This window comes from Marmota flaviventris, chromosome X, assembly GCF_047511675.1.
Source record: "Marmota flaviventris isolate mMarFla1 chromosome X, mMarFla1.hap1, whole genome shotgun sequence".
NCBI lineage: Eukaryota > Metazoa > Chordata > Mammalia > Rodentia > Sciuridae > Marmota > Marmota flaviventris.
Genome location: NC_092518.1, coordinates 99,995,643 through 100,012,084, shown reverse-complemented (window position 1 = coordinate 100,012,084; position 16,442 = coordinate 99,995,643).

The window sequence follows — 16,442 nt, the reverse complement described above, 5'->3', positions numbered from 1 at the left end:
AGATTAAAGAGAGAGGAATGCAATAGAATATCTAAGGCCCCAAAGAAGCCAGTGTGAAACTCTTTGGGAAATTAATATATTTAAAAGCATACCATTAAAACTGAAGAAACATGAAAAAGTACACATATAGGCCTAGACAGGACATGTGTCCAAAAAAGACTGAAAAGATCATAGCATTTGCCCTGGACTGATCGCACAGTTCAAAGGCTCTCTATTTAATGAAGGTATCCCACACAAATCTGCAAAGACTAAGAGATGGCTTTTTAAAAGTTTTATTTTAATGCTCAATTTTTCAAAGAATAAAAAAGGGACGCATGGCTCACTTAAAGGCTCATTTTTGCTCTTAAATACAAAGTAAGTTTATAATATACTATTAAGTCCCAATGATAACCACAAATAAAATATCTTTAGAACACAGACAAAAATAAATGAAAATACCATCAAAATTTATCACTCCAAAATCATTTAAATACAAAAAAGTGATGTGCAGGAAATGAGCAGTAAAAAAAGCTATAGGACATACAGAAAAAATTATAATTGCGAAAGAAAGTGCTTCCTTACTAGTAATAATTTCAGATGTAAATAGATACAACATCCCAATCAAAATACATTAATGGACAAAATGGACAAAGTGTTTTAAAAAACAACATCCAACTCACTGCCATCTACAAGAGATTCACTTTTTGATCTAAGGACTTGCATAAGGTGACAGTGAAAAGATAGAGGAAAAAATATTCCATATAAGTAGTAAGCAAAATGAGGCAGTGGTGGCTATTCCAATATCAGACAAAGTAGACAATTCACATACTGTTATGAGAAAAAGGACATATTGCAATGAGAAGATAAAATAATTATACTTATATATGGACCAAACACCAGAGTTCCTAAATATATGAAGTAATTTGATGGAATTTAAAGAGAAATAGAATTCTGCAATAGGAAATCTCCAATGCCCCACATCAAATATAAAGAGAAAAACCAGACAGACTCTCAATGAGGAAATCTAGGACTTCAGCATTGTAGACCAACTGAACACATGAAAAACACCCAACAATAGCTAAAGATAGAGGAATGCAATAGAATATCTAAGGCCCCAAAGAAGCTAGTGTGAAACCCTAGCTAAACACAGATTTTCTCAAGTTCACATGTAACATTATCCAGGATAGAGCAACATGAAAGTCCAGAAATATAGAGCTTTACTGGAGAATTCTACAAAACATTTAAATAATTAACATCAATTTAAAACTCTTTAAAACTTTGAAAAGGATGAAAAATTCCCAATACATTATAAGTAGTCAGCATAACTTTAATAACAAAGCCAGATGAAGGTATAAAAAGAGAAAACTAAATCAGTATACTTTATTAAAATTTATAAATAAAAATCACTAACAATATATTAGCAAAGTTAAACTATTTGTGGCATTTGGTATCCACTCTCACATATAAGAAGGTTAGAAATCACTATCTTATATTTTGAACAAAGCTGAACTGAAAAAGCAATAGATCTAGATCTGTAAGAAAAGTTAGGTCACAGAGCAAATCACTGCCCTCAAAATCAGAGAGACAGATACTGATACAGAGAATCACAATTTACCATTGCAGAAATCCATAAGCAACAACCTTCACAGGAACAACTGCTAGTGCAAACCCAAACTGATATAAGAATTACCAGACAGTGTGAACAAGTCTGAGAGTCAAAAGCTCCAGGGGGACTCAGTCATAGGGAGACTTCACACATTGGTGAGTTTTACCACATGGGGCTCTGCCAGATCCTTACAGTAATAATGGGAATGCATTACAAAATAATGGGAAAAAATCTCCTAATATTCCCAGAGGAAGAAGAAGAGAGTTACCTTTTGAAATATTTCAGACCATTCTGTTTTTCTTAATACGTCCTGACCTGAGGAAAAATTACTTAACAAGAGAAACATAATTAATTAATATAAGCCATCTTATCAACATACTAAAGAATAAAATATGATCATTTCAATAGATGTGGGAAAAGCATTTGATAAAATCCAATACCCATTAATGATTTAAAAACTTTCTGTAGCTAGGCACAGTGGCACATGCCTGTAACCCCAGCGGCTCAGGAGGAAAAGACAGGAGGATCTTGAGTCTCAGCCATGGTGAGGTGCTAAGCAACTTAGTGAGACCGTGCATCTAAATAAAATGCAAAATAGGGCTGGGGATGTGGCTCAGTGGCTGAGTGCCCCTGAGTTTAATCCCTGGTACCCAACAAAAAAACTTTCAGTAAACCAGGAATAGAATTTTCTCAACTTGTGTGTGTAAAAGATATCTACACACACACACACACACACACACACACACACACACATATATATATATATATATATATATATATATATATATATATATATATATCTCCACAGTTAGCATTATACCTAACAGCAAGAAGCTAGAAGTTTTTATATAAAAGCACTGCTGTTCAACGTGGTACTAAAAGTACTATATGACATATATTTAGTCAGCTTTACATAAACCTGACATAAACTACTTATAAGAGAAATTATTTGTTTTGACTTACAGTTTCAGAGGTTTCTGTCCATGATCAACTGTTTCCATTGCTTTGGATCTGACATAAAGTATCATGGTAGAAGGATGTGGTGGAGGAAAGTTGCTCAGGGCAGGCAGGAAGATTAGAGGGGCGCAGTCAGGACAAGACCTGGTCCTTGAGGACATGCCCTCAGGAACTCATTCCCTTCAACTAGGCCCTAACTCCTTCAGTTTCCACCAAGAGTCCATTCAAATTGTTAATTCATCAAATGAATTAATCCACTGCTGAGGTTAGAGCCCTCAGGACCCAAACATTTTCTAAAATCTCATCATTTTCAAAATCTCATCATTGTTGCATTAAGGACCAAAACTTCAACATATGAGTCTTTGGAGGACACTTCAAGTGCAAATCATAATATACAATAAAATGAGAAAATGAAGTAAGAGGTATACACATTGGAAGGGAAGAAATAAAACTATCTTTGTTCATAGATAACATGGTCATGTATGTAGAAAATCTAAAAGAATCAATAGCAACAACATCAAAATTCCTTTGGGAACTAATAAGTTATTATAATAAGGCTGCAAGATATAATTTTAATGTACAAAAGTCAATTTCTTACTATATACCAGTAATGAACAAGTGGAATTCAAAGTTAATAACACCATATAATTTGTATTAGTATCCCAAAATGAAATATTTAGGTATAAATATTTCCAGACCTAGTTAAATGTACATAAGACCTATGTAAATTATGAGACTCTGAAGAAAAAATCAAAAAGCTAAACAAATAGATATTCCATCTTTGTGGGTAGGAAAATTTGATATTGTCAAGATTCCATTTTTCCCAGATTGATGGCAGATTCAAAGCAATCCCAACAAGTTATATTATGGATAACAACAAATTGATTCTTAAGTTTCTGTGGAAAGGGAAAAACCCACAATAGCCTACACTATATTGAATAGGAAGAGCAAAATTAGAGGATTTACATTACCCAACCCCAAGACTTACTATAAAGCCACAGTAATCAAAACTATAGTATTCACAAAAGGAATAGATAAATAGATCAATGAAATTGAATAGAGAGTCCCAAAATAGAGTCATCCAAATAAAGTTGACTGATATTTGACAATGAAGCAGTCAATACAATGGAGAAAATATAGTATTTTATCTTAATGATTCTGGGATAACTGAACTTCTACATACAAAAATAAATCTATTCACCGACTTTATACCTGTCATAAAAATTAACACAAAAAGAGTCACAGACCTAAACAAAAAAGGCAATAATAAAAAGCTCAAAGAAGATAACAGGAGAAAATCTGAATGATCGTGGTTTTAGTGATGACTTTTAGATATAACAGCAAAGCCATGACCCTTGAAGGAAAGAATTGATAAGCTGGACTTCACAAAAATTAAAAATTTCTATCAAATGGATATGAGGAGAATAGAGGACAGGGACCAGCGGGAAGGGGTGGGGAGATTAAGGAGAACTTCTTGAGAATGATATTGGCCAAATTACATTGTTATATTGTGTGCATATACAAATAAGTACAAAATAATTCCTAAATTATATACAACTATAATGCACCAATAAAAATATGAAAAAATTTTAAAATGTTATTTCAGCTCTGTGAAAGACACTAACTACAGAACAACAACAAAAAAAAGAAACCAAAAAACGGAAGCAAAATATTTTTAAAAACATGTTTCACAAAAAAAAAATGTAATCCAAAATATATGAGGAACTCAAAAAAAGAAAACAAACAACTTGATTTAAAACTGGGCCAAAAACTTTATCAAAGAAGCTATGCAAACAGGCTCAGGATATAGCTCAATGGCAGAATGCTTGCCTTGTGTGCATGCTGCTCTGGATTTGATCCTCAGCACCAACTCCAATAGATACACAAATGGAAAGTAAACATATAAAAAACGTTCAACATCAGATGTCCTAAGAATTTAAAAACAAAACAACAATAATGAGATACCACTTACACCTATTTTAATGACTAAAATCTAGAACTCACAATAGTGCCAAATGTTGATGAGAATGTAAAGAAAAAGGAACTCTCATTCATTGCTGGTGAGAACACAAAATGGTACAGTCACCTTGGAAAACAGTTACTTATTTCTTCTAAAACTGAACATACCATGTGATCCAGCAATCATATACTTTGATATATACTCAAAGGAGTTTAAGACATGTGTACACAAAAAACCTTCCACTGATGTTTATAGCAGCTTTTCTCATAATTGCCAAAATCTGAATGTAACCAATATTTCTTTGGTAGGTAAATAGATAATCTCCTGTACATACAGATAATGTAATACTATGCAGGACAAAGAAGATAAGTTATCAATCCCTGTAAATCCATGGAGAAAATTTAAGTGTATATTACTAGGTGAAAGAAACCACTCTGGAAACATACCCTATGTGATTCTAACTATATGACATTCTATATAAGGAAAAAATATGGAGACTGTAAAAAAGATTAGTAGTTGCCAGAAGTTTGCAGAGAAGAAGCTTGATTAAAAGGAGCATGCAGAATTTTCAGGTTGATGAAACTGCTTTTTGTATGATACTACAATGGTAAATGCATGTCATTATAAATTTGCCCAAAGTCATAGAATAGACTTTGGGCAAACCATAGACTTTAGGCAAACCATAGACTCTGAGTGATAAAGATGTGTTAACATACTTTCATCATTGGTAAAAAAAAAAGTACAACTCTGGTGTGGGGGGTCGATATTGGGAAGGATATGCATGAAAGGGGGTAGGAAGTATATGAGAAATATCTGTACAGCCTACTCAACTTTGCTGTGAAACTAAAACCACTTTTTAAAAAAATATATTCTTCAAAATGTTAGTAAAGTAAATACAACAGTACATTAAAAGGATCATAAACCAGACTAAGTTATTTATTCCTGGAATGTAAGGATTGGTCAATATATAAAAATCACTGTAATAAAATCACATTAACAGAATGAAGTCCCCCCAAAAAGCACATAATCATTCCAAATGATACAGAAAAGGGATTTGATAAAATTCAACAATCTCCATAATAAAAATACTCAACAAACTAGGAATGAAAGAAAAGTATCTCAACATAGTAAATGTATGGCCATATTTTTCACATATGTCATAGTCAATGAAAAACTTACATCATAGTCAATGAAAAATAAATAAAAACTTTCCCTCTAAGATAAGGCAAATGGTAAGGATGCCCTATTTCACCACTTCTGTTCAACATGGTACTAAACATCCTAGCTGAAGCAATCAGGCATAAATGAATGAATGAGTGAATGAATGAATAAATAAAATTATCTTTGTTTGAAATGACATGAAGCTATATAAGTAGCAAGCTCTAAATCTCTCTCTCTCTCTCTCTCTCTCTCTCTCACTCACACACACACACACACACACACATACACACACACTCACACCTTGGAAATAATAAATGAACTTAGCAAGGTTTCAAAATGTAAAACACATACTCAAAAGTCACTGGCATTGGGCTGGGGTTGTAGCTCAGTGGTAGAGTATTTGCCTAGCATGTGTGAGGCCCTGGGATTGATTCTCAGCACCACATAAAGATAAATAAATAAAATAAAGGTATTGTGTCCATCTACAACTAAAAAAACCTGTCATTTCTATACTCTCATGAAATCTGCCAAAGAAAATTCAGAAAGCAAGTGCATTTAAATTGTCTCAAAAAGAATAAAACACTTAGAAATAAACTTAATAAAAGAGGTAAACAGCTTGTATACTGAAAACTACAAACTATTGCTAAAACTTAAAAGATAGTGCAAATAAATGTGAAGACATATTATTGGTTTGGAAAACTTCTAATAATTAAGATAGTTTGAATACTACCTAAAGTAATCTACAAAGTTAATGAAATCCCTATCAAAACACTAATGGAGTTTTTTCTTTCAAAAATTGAAAACTCCATTGCAAAATTTATTTCTAAAATTCATTTGGAATTTCTTTTTATGCAAATCATTTATTTTGTTTTAGTAATACTTTATCCTCTGATAGAAGTTTTGGCAAAACATCTCCAGTTCTTCCTGGAGTATTTCAGTAAACAATGAATGAAGATAGAAAAAAAAGGAGTTTTTCAACCTTCTTAGATAATTATTATTTTCTTAACTATTTTGAAGGATAAACAATGTGGAAAGCTATCCAATCAATTGTGAAACCAGAATATCTTGATATTAAAATATTTCACACTGATAATACAAAATGAACCTGAAATGCAATCTTAGTAATGAATATAGATGCAGAAATTCTGAAATTCCACCAAACTGAATTTGGCATCAAAAAGAAGAAACTATAACCTCATGGATTTTTGTCAGGATGAAAGTATATGCTAGTATTAGGAAACATGTTAATAATAATCTTGTGATCATGTAAGAAAAGCATATGATTATATCTCTAATACATTGAAATATTCTTTTTTATTATTTTTTATCAAATTTGTTATATACAATGGCAGAATGCAATTCATTTCATATTACACATATAGAGCACAATTTTTCAAGTCACTGATAGTACACAAAGTATTTTCACATCATTTGAATCTTCATACATGTACTTACAGTAATGTTGTCTAACTCATTACACCATCATTTCTACCCCCTTGCCCCCTCCCTTCCCCTCCCTTCCCTTTACCCTATCTAAAGTTCCTCCTTTCCTCCCATGCTCCCCCTCCATCACCATTATGACTCAGCATCCTCACATCAAAGAAAACATTCAGCCTTGGTTTTTGGGGGGATTGGCTTACTTCACTTATCATTATATTCTCCAACTCCATCCATTTACCTGCAGATCCCATGATTATTTTATGCTCTTTTAATGCTGAGTAATGTTCTATTGTGTATATATACCAAAGTTTCCATATTATTCATCTGCTGAAGGACATCTGGGTTGGTTCCACAATTTAGCTATTGTGAATTGTGCTGCTATAAACATTGATATGGCTGTGTCTTTGTAATATGATGTTTTTAGGCCCTTTGGGTATAAGCCGAAGAATGGGATAGCTGGGTCAAATGGTGGTTCCATTCCAAATTTTCCAAGGAATTTCCATACTGTTTTCCAGATGGGTTGCACCAGTTTGTAGTCCTACAGCAATGTATGAGTGTTCCTTTTCCCCCACATCCTCACCAACACTTATTATTGTTTGTATTCTTGATAGCTGCCATTCTGACTGGAGTGAGATGAAATCTTAGAGTAGTTTTGATTTGCATTTCTCTAATTGCTAGAGATATTGAGCCTTTTTTTACATTTGTTGATTAATTGCATACCCTCTTCTGAGAAGTGTCTGTTGAGTTCCTTGGCCCATTTATTTTTTTTTTAAAGAGAGAGAGAGAGAGAGAGAGAGAGAGAGAGAGAGAGAATTTTTTAATATTTATTTTTCTTTTTTAGTTATTGGCGGACACAACATCTTTGTTTGTATGTGGTGCTGAGGATCGAACCCGGGCCGCATGCATGCCAGGCGAGCACACTACCGCTTGAGCCACATCCCCAGCCCCTTTGGCCCATTTATTGATTGGATTATTTATTTTTTGGTGTTATGGTTTTTGAGTGCTTTATATATCCTAGAGATTAGTGCTCTGATGTTCCACCAGAAATCTCCTAGAACAAATAAATAAATTCAGCAATGTAGCTGGATATAAAATCAACACTCATAAATCAAAGGCATTTCTGTACATCAGTGACAAATCCTCAAAGAGAAACTAGGAAAAACACCCCATTTATAATAGCCTCAAAAAATACTTCAGTATCAATGAAAGAGGTAAAAGACCTCTACAATGAAAACTATAGAATGCTAAAGAAAGAAATTAAGGAAAAGCTTAAAAGATAGAAAGATCTCGCTTGTTTTTGGATAGGAAGAATTAACATTGTCAAAATGACCATACTACTAAAAGCACTATACACATTCAATGCCATCCCAATGAAAATCCCAATGACATTCCTCATAGAAATAGAAAAAGTAGTCATGAAATTCATCTAGAAAAATAAGAGACCCAGAATATCTAAATCAATCCTTAGCAGGAAGAGTGAAGCAGGTGGCATCACTATACCAGACCTTAAACTATACTTCAGAGCAATAGTAACAAAAACAGCATGGTGTTGACAGCAAAATAGACTGGTGGACCAATGGTACAGAATAGAGGACACAGAGAATAACCCACATAATTACAGTTATCTTATATTGACAAAGGCGCAAAAAACATACATTAGAGAAAAGATAGCCTCTTCAACAAATGGTGCTGGGAAAACTGGAAATCCACATATAAAAAATGAAATTAAACCTCTATCTCTCACCATGTACAAAGCTCAACTCAAAGTATATTAAGAACCTAGAAATTGCACCTAGTGGAAGAAAAAATAGGCTCAAATCTCCATCATGTCATATTAGGCCCCAACTTCCTTAAATAAGACTTGTATAGCACAAGAACTAAAACCAAGAATCAATAAATGGGATGGATTCAAACTAAAAAGCTTCTTCTCAGCAAAAGAAACAATTAGTGAGATGAATAGAGAGCCTACAGAATGGAAGAAAATCTTTGCCAACCACACCTCAGATAAGGAGTTAATTTCCAGTATATATAAAGAACTCAAAAAATTTAACACCAAAAAAATAATAATAACCCAATCAATAAATGGGCAAAGGAACTGAACAGGCACTTCATAGAAGAACTATTAATTGTCAACAAATATGTGAAAAAAAACTGTTCACTATTTCTAGCAATTAGAGTAATGCAGATTAAAACTACACTGAGATTTTATTTCACTCCAATCAGAATGGCAAATATTAAGAATATAAATAACAATAAATATTGGCTAGGATGTGAAGAAAAGGGTACACTTATACATTGTTGATGGGACTGCAAGTTGGTGCAACCATTCTGGAAAGTAGTATGGAAATTCCTCAAAAAACTTGGAATGGAACCATCATGTGACCCAATTATCCCACTCCTCAGTATATATCCAAAGGATTTAAAATCAGCAACTACGGTGATGCAGCCACATCAATATTTATAGCTGCATACTTTACAATAGCTAACTTATGGAGCCAACCTTGATGCCTATCAACAGATGAAGAGATAAATAAACTGTGGTATAAATACACAATGGAATATTACTCAGCCATAAAGAAAAATGACTTTATGATGTTTGCCAGTAAATGGATCTAGAGACTATCATGCTAAGTGAAATAAGCCAATCCCAAAAACCAAAGGGAGAATATGTTCTTTGATATATAGAAGCTAACTCACAATAAGGGCGAAGGGGAAGAATAGAAGTTCAGAGGATTAGACAAAGGGAAATGTAGGGAAGAGAGGGAGGAAAAGAACAGGAAGGACAGGGGCTGGGGTTGTGGCTCAGTGGTAGCGCACTTGCCTGGCATGTGTGAGGCACTGGGTTCGATTCTCAGCACCACATATAAATAAATAAATAAATAAAATGAAGGTTAAAAAAATAAGAATAGGAAGGACAGTGGAAAAAATCTGACATAACTTTCCTATGTTCATATATGAATACACCACAATGAATCCCAACATCCTGTACATTCACAAGCCTGGGCCCCTAATTAGAATAAGTTATATTCCATATATGTATAATTTTATCAAAATGGACTCTACTATTATGTAAAAATAAAAAGAACCAATAAAAAAGAAAAAAGGGAGTTGGACTTTATCAAAAATGATAAATTTTTGTATATTAAAGGACATGGTCAATAGAATGAGAAAGTAACCTACAATAAGGGAGAAGGTCTTTGCAAATCATATATCTGATGTCAAATTAATATGTAGACCATGTAAAAAACTCCTACAACTCAACACAAAACCTGCTAACCTCGTTGACATTTTTATCTCCATGTTCAAAGGAGAATTATTCCCAACAGTTAAAACATGTAAATAACCCAAGTGTCCATAGATGGATGAATGGATAAGGCAAAGCATAGTATATACATATAATGGAATATTATTCAGTCTTAAAAAGAAACTCTGACATGTGTCATATGGTGGACCTTGAATATATCATGCTAAATGGAATAAACCATTCAGAGAAATATGAATATTATGCAATTCCACTTATATGAAGTACTTATTGTAGTCCAATTAATAGATATAGAAAGCAGAATACATAAAGCAGAAGGCTAGTTGTTAGGGACTTGTGGGAGAGTAGAACAGGAAGTTAGTGTTCAACTTGTTAAGTCCTAAGGTTTCAATTCTATGAATATGTCAATGAAATTGACATGGGTGGCTTAAAATAGGCTGTGAATCATACATACACACACACACACACACACACACATACACACAAATGTGTGTGTGTGTGTACATTACAGGTTTGTACTAAAGGTATTTTTAATACCAAGCCTTTTTTTACAAATGAGGAAAAAGATTCAGATATATTCAGTACATTTGTGTGTGTGTTCAAACACTCTAACACTTCACTTATTACTTTTCTCAAAAGAATAGACCTCTAAACCCAATATTTCTTCAAAGTTAACATCAATGTTATATTTGTTGCTCAATTTAAATTTTGATAGGTGTTCCATATCTGGGACAATGAGAAAAATGGATTAATTAATACTGAGTTTCAGTTGGGGAAGATGAAAAGTTCTAAAGATGGTTGGTGGTGATGTTTACACAATGATACAAATGTAAGTATTTCCACAGAACATTACACTTTAATTGGTTAAAAGTTTAAGTCTTTTATTATAACATTACACTACACACACACACACACACACACATACACTTTCAAAGAAATCTGAAGTTTTCCCTTGGATATTGGTACAATCAAAATTTTAAAATTCTGTTGATTAAGATTAGTGGGCTTCATTCAATTTTATTCAGTGAAACAAGAAATTTATATTCAAGACAATCATAATAGCACACCAATAGAAGTGCTATTACCCAGTTATTAAATATTGAAATCCTTCAAGGCTCTATTCTAATTTGACTTCTATTTGCACATCTTACAGTAACATTAGGGAATCTCTTCCATATCTAGAGTTTCAGTTATCATGAACATGCAGATGACTAACAAATTCATGTCTTCAACTATTTCTCTGAGATCAAATGTTTCATGTCTTGAATTGCTCATACTTGATATGTTCCAAACCAAAGTCATGATCAGCAACTCCATACTTGGTTACTTCACCCAATTGATTAAACCATAAAGCCAGGATCTTACTCTTATTTACATTCCATATCTCATAAGTTCCCATGCCACCATGTATTTCTTGCTATCATTCATACTCCAGCAGTTTTACATTAATTTCTGCATTTGGTTAATATCTGTCTCCCATACTAGAGCACACATTCCAGGTGGACTTTATTTTTGCACATGATCCTATTCCCAGAATATAACACAGTGCCCAGTACATAGGTATTTAGTACATATTTGTTGAATTAATAAAACTTTAAACTTTAAACCAATCATTAGAAAATAGTATTTTATGAAATGCAATTCCTTTCCTTCCTACCAATATGAAGGTGAGAATTGTTCCTCAAGCAGAGTTAGTGATTGAAGTTTAACATTCACCCTGAGATTGCCTGGTTATTGTCTTTAGTTCTGGTTCTTTAGTGTTTTCTTCCACATTTAAATAAATTTCTTGAACACATCTAACATTTCTAGTGCAATGACTCCTGTATCTGTTGCCTCTCATTAATGCTAATCAAAATATACTTCAATTCTTTGTTGGAAAATATTAAATATTTGATGTGCACAACTCAGAATGGAGATGGAGGTTTGGGGGATGTGAATGAGAGTGAAGGAATGGAAGAGTTTATCTCAGAACTCAAAACTCCAAGCATTCCTGTTTTTCTACTAGCTATGAATGAGTTTAAAACCTGAATCTTTTTCCTCATTTGCAAAAAAAGGCCTGGTATTAAAAATACCTTTAATACAAACTTGTAATGAGGATTTATATACAGAAATGTTCCTAAAATCACTGTTTAAACCATAACATTTTAAAAAACCATGTACTTAACTATTGCAATATGACTGGGGTTTGAATGAATCCTAAAATAGCAATGGAAGTGTGGAGGAGATACTTTTTATGTCAGTGACTTACAATTTGTGGGTAACTATGTTTTACAGTGCATTTCTATCTTATTCTTCAACTTTTTTTGTACCAGAGATTTAACACAGGGGTGCTTAACCACTGAGCCACATCCCCAGCCCTTTTATTTATTTATTTGTTTGTTTGTTTATTTGTTTATTTATTTATTTTTGAGATACGGTTTTGCTAAGTTGCTTAGGTACTTGTTAAGTGGCTAAGGCTGGCTTCAAATTTATGATCCTTCTGCCTCAGCCTCCCAAGTCACAGGGATTATAGGCATGCACCACCACACCAGACCTGAACTTTTTGAAATGAAACTTGGAGTGGCTGCAGCAAAGACATACTTTACAGAAAAAAGGAGGGAAGAGCATTTTTTATATCATATATTTAATCAGTCTATTTAGAGTCTGTACGTCTATAATGGTTCAAATTCTTGGAAATCACAATTTCCCTCATTATTTCTCACTCTCCTAATGACCTGAGACAGTAACAAGGTGGGTGGTTGCTAGGTGCCTCCTGGCTTCCTGAAGGCTAGTTTTTACGTCATCGGATTGTGGTGTATTACTCCCACGTGTATGCGTACGGATTATGAGGTCTCACACCATTCCAGTATATAAAGCTCAATGGAATTGCGTATCCCAGTCGCACCAGGTAGTGAGAGGCACCTACCGTTCTGGCCCGTGGTTTCCACCGGCCAGGTGGCTACCGGCCCCCTGATTCCCAACTGCCAGCTGAGTGCATCTGTCCTGAGAAAAGAGAAGTGGACAAGGAAGAACCATGAGCACGTTTTTCCTTCTACTGAGCTGCGTTACTTTCGCCTTTTTGATTGTCTTATGGAAAAAACGACATCAGGTAAAGGTGTATGTATGTAAGAGATTGGACTTAGATGAAGCTAGGTGAATACGTGGATCAGGGAGTATGTTTGCAAAACTCTAGAAAGATAATAAAATAAGAATTAAGGGGAGATGTCATCATTCCTCTTTTCTGTCCACAAAGCTCCAGACTTTTATTTCTTCCTGATCCTCATCCTCCGCAATTCCCGCATTTTGGTCAGTGATTCGCCTCGTGGACTGATATAAAATAGCTCCAAATCATTAAGTGATATAGTTACCTTTCTACCCACTTGGAAAGAAATGTGTAGTTAAAAGTTCCCATTCCCCACCACCATGACCCATTTTAAGAATCTGTAACTACTTCTTTTTCTTCTCTTATTTCTACAACCCCCGTGTTCCTATTTGCTTCTCCTGCCATCGTTGTGGGAGCTCTCTGGACATTTACCAGTATTTCATGTTTAAATATGGACTTCCTGGTTTCAAGTTGCAAATGAAGTACTTTTAGATAAGGGTCAAAGACAGCATCTACATGTAGACCCACTGGACTGCCCAAGAAGTGTAAGCAAAAGCATATAGCACTTTGGAGCAACAAGGCTACTTTGATATTTTTTTTTCTCAGTCTGTCTGGGCAGAACATATTTTGAATCAATGTGGTCATTCAACACATTTTTAATCTCTCTTAGGGGAGGTCAGTTAATTTTTGTAACTAAGTTGTTATTTGGTAGTATTTGGAAATTACTACAATCAATAAACTACATATGTATAATTTCCTTTACAGAGAAACACTGGTGAAACATCATCAAATTCGACTTCACTTGCACTAGTAAGAACTTCTCCTTCTTGGTCACCTAGGAGCAATACTGATAGTCTTTCAGTCAACAACCTCTCTCGGGATATCTTAAATAATTTCCCACACTCAATAGCAATACAGAAGCGAATATTGGTAAACCTCAGGATCGTGGAATACAAGCTGGCTGAATTGGAACATTTCCTAATTATCAAGGGCATAACTGGTGCATTACTTAAGCAGGAATCCACTGAAAAGGTTACAAGATGTAATGACAGTGGAAGCAATCATTAAAGACACTTTGAGTGAATTCATTTGATTATGTGTTTATACCAAATGAATTATTATTTAAAAGGGAAGGGGATATCAAGTCAGATACAAAATCCAAACATTTATTGATTTTCTTACTCATATTTTATTTAAAGAATTGATTACATGTACTTGCTAAAATATATTTTACTGGGGAAGGAATGGAAGAACAATACAGTAAGAAAATCAGTCCAAAAGTTTTTTTTTTTTTTTTTTTTTTTTACAATAAGCTACATTCAAAAAATAGTTGAGACATAGTGATTATAATTTCATTCAAGAGTGAAAAACAGTTTTCTCTAGTGGTTTACAGCATAATACTGCAATTATCTCCATGCTTGAATTAAAGTAAGTAGAATTTGATGGAACTAGTTTCTATTATTCAGAATACTGTTTCTTGACACTGTTGAATCTGTGTAATAATAATAAGAGCTATCATTGGGCACCCTGCAATATGCCAAGAACTTCATTAAGATCTTGTGAAGATAGTGACAAACACTTAACTAGTCTTTGTGGTCAACTTTTGAAAAGGATTGCTTCCACTTCATATATCCCCTCTCCCATTAGATATTCTTTTATTTAAAATGTGCCAAAATCTTCCCTGAATTGCAAGTCACCTATAGAAAATGCCATGCATTTTTCTCTTTGGTGAAAAATCTGCACCTCAAATAGCACCAAATTATAGTAGTAGCATGCAAGTAATGTAATGTGGATTAAAAATATGAAAAAGTATTTCTAAGCACTACTCAGTTATCTCTTTCAAATAATATTTTACAAAATCTGGTCTAGCTAAGGAATTAATCTCTTGAAGTTTTCTAACATCATCTAACCTACCTCAAAGAAAACCCTCAAGATATCAAATGTGAGTTCATTATCCATATGTACATAATTCACTGATATTATTTAAACATAATTCATTTATATGGTTCAATTTCAGGCCTGTTTACCTTGATGCCCCCTTCCCTCAAAATAAATTATCAGTATAAATTAAAGAAATGCCTTAATACCTTATTCCTTTATCTTAAATTGAAAGGAAAAGGGATTTAAAATGTATAAGAAAAACTATTCCTAAAAAAAGAAAAGGAAAAAATTCCTTCTAGTGTCAGTCACTTGCCAAGCATAAAAACCAGCAGCAGCATTTGTGATTCTTAAAATTTTTTGATTCCTAAGTCATTTTGGTACTCTGATGAAAACTACGGACTCTCTCCCTACAAAAAAAAAATGCATGTCTACATCACACAGATGATGTTACATATAATTTCAGTGCCATAATTCCCTCAAGCCTGTTAAAAAGAATCTTAAAAATTGCTGAGAAATTCCTTGTATAGTTAGGCAGTGTTGATTGTCCTAGGCTATGATGTTTAAACCAATTCTCAATGAAATACAATCAAAATATAAAGCTGTTAGTTATCTATTTCATTAACAATAGTAAGGAAACAAGGATTTAGAATCTTCCTTTTGGACAAGTTTATCTCTTATTAATATGTAAATATGTAATTATCACCCATAATCACTAACTTATTCACATAAGACTAGCCATATATCATGATTATTAAATGCAAATTTTGAGTAAAACCATTTTCTCATTAATATTTTGATCCATATTGTATGTGAAATTAAACCAATATTCAGAGAATATAATGAACTCTTAATGTTGCTAGACAATAGAAATTAGATGTGTCATAGTTTTCTTCCAAATACAACCTAAAGAAGGAAGACAGAATATAAGGAAACCTGTATTCCACTTTCTATATTTATCCCTTACTGGCCAAAGGATTCTTATTTCTCCTGTCCTGTCAATAAGTTCACATAGAAAACATGAACCATAAATGCATGAAGTTTTTAGACATATTTGGATCAAAAGCACTAAACTATAATCTTTATATAATATGAATAGTCATTTTTCAACATATTT